The sequence below is a fragment of the Myotis brandtii genome, unplaced genomic scaffold (genome assembly GCF_000412655.1).
Source record: "Myotis brandtii unplaced genomic scaffold, ASM41265v1 scaffold62, whole genome shotgun sequence".
Taxonomy (NCBI): domain Eukaryota; kingdom Metazoa; phylum Chordata; class Mammalia; order Chiroptera; family Vespertilionidae; genus Myotis; species Myotis brandtii.
The window spans coordinates 2433425-2435674 of record NW_005370366.1 but is presented as its reverse complement, the minus strand read 5'-3'; positions in this window follow the sequence as shown (position 1 = coordinate 2435674).

Here is a 2250-nt window from a genome sequence, read left to right as displayed (position 1 = left end):
ATAATATTTTTATCTCATCTTCATCTAGAAAGATTAATTAGTAACATACAATTCTAGGTTAACTGGTATTTTTTCTCAGATTTTGGAGATAATATAATACAAATTTATGACCTGTTGTTGCTATTGAAAAGTTTGTGGTAAATCTAATTGTCATTCTATATAGGTAAGTTGTTTTTCTTTGACATTCTATATATTCATTATAATCTCAAGGTGTAGATATTTATTTACTCTGCTTGGAATTGATTGCATTTCCTCAGTCTGAACATTCTTGTTTTACTGGTCTGGAAATTTTTCAACCATTTATCTTTTTAAAAATATATATATTTTTATTGATTTCAGAGAAGAAGGAAGAGGGAGAGAGAGATAGAAACATCAATGATGAGAGAGAAGCATTAATTGGCTGCCTCCTGCACACCCCCCACTGGGGATTGAGCCTGCAACCCAGGCATGTGCCCTTGAATGGAATCGAACCTGGGATCCTTCATCCACAGGCCGATGCTCTACCCACCAAGCCAAATTGGCTAGGGCCAGCCATTTATCTTTGAATATTACCTTTTCCTTTTTATTTCTTCTGGAACTCCTATTAGACAGTAAATAGGACCTCTACCCTTTATTTCTCTTAACCTCTCTTTCATAGTTTCTATTTGTTTATCTCTCTCTCTCCGTCATTTTTCCCCCCCATATATATATCTCCCAGGTAATCAGTTCTCTCTTCAGCTGGATCTCAACTGTTATTTAACATGACCATTGAGTTTTAAAATTTCAGTGACTTTTTATCCAATTCTAGATGGTCTTTTTTTAATTTCCGAAATTTTCTGATATTTTTGGATAGTGTGTTCCTTTCTCATGTTTTTTAATCCTCACCCAGGATGTGTTTTTATTGAGTTTTATAGAGAGGACGGGAACGACAGAGAGAGAAATATCGATGTGAGAGAGACACATCCATTGGTTGCCTCCTGTGCCCTGACCAGGCCCAGGATCGAACCTGCAACCCTTGACTGGGAATCAAACCCATGACCCTTTGGTGCATGGGCTGATACTATAACCACTGTGCAACACCTGCCAGTGCTGCAACTTATTTTTCCTAAACTTCATTCATCATGATTTGTTTCCTTGTGTTTTTTAAAAAATATATTTCATTGATTTTTTTTACAGAGAGGAAGGGAGAGGGAGAGTTAGAAACATCAATGAGAGAGAAACATCAAATCAGCTGCCTACTGCACACCCACTACTGGGAACATTCCAAGGTACATGCCGTTGACCGGAATCAATCCTGGGACACTTCAGTCCGTAGGCCGACGCGCTATCCACTGAGCCAAACTGGTTAGGGCTCCTTGTGTTTTTATAATTTTGTACTAGAGACCCAGTGCACAAAATTCATACACAGGGGAGGGAGGTTGTCCTTTAGCCCGGCCTGTACCCTCTCCAATCCGGGATCCTTCAGGGGATGTCCGACTGCCGACAGGGGATGTCCGGCTACCGGCAGTTGGACATCACTCTTGCAATCTGGGACTACTGGCTCCTAACTGCTTGCCTGCCTACTGGCCTGATCCCTAACTGCTCTTCCCTGCTGGCCTGATCCCCCTAACTGCTCTCCCCTGTCAGCCTGATAGCCTCTAACTGCTCTCCCCTGCTGGCCTGATCCCCCTAACTGCCTCTGCCTTGGCCCCGCCACCATGGCTTTGTCTGGAAGGATGTCTGGTCTAATTAGCATATTACCCTTTTATAAATATACACTAGAGACCCGGTGCACAAAAATTTGTGCACTCAGGAGGGTTCCTCAGCCCGGCCTGTGCCCTCTCACAGTCTGGGACCCCATGGGGAATGACCACCTGCTGGCTTAGGCCCATTCCCCGGGGAATTGGGCCTAAGCTGGCAGTCAGACAACCTTCTGGCAGCCCGGGAGCCCTTGGGGGATGTCCACTTGCCAGCGGGGAGCAGGCCTAGCTGTAGTCGGACATCCTTAGTGCTACTGAGGAGGCGGGAGAGGCTCCGACCACCACTACTGTACTGGCAGCCATAAGCCTGGCTTGGGTCTGAGCAGAGCTCCCCCTGTGGGAGCCCACTGACCACCAGGGGCAGCTCCTGCATTGAGCATCTGCCCCCTGGTGGTCAGTGTGTGTCATAGTGACCAGTGATTCCCAGTTGCTCCGCTGTTAGGGTCAATTTTTTTTTAAATATATTTTATTGATTTTTTACAGAGAGGAAGGGAGAGGGATAGAGAGTTAGAAACATCGATGAGAGAGAAAT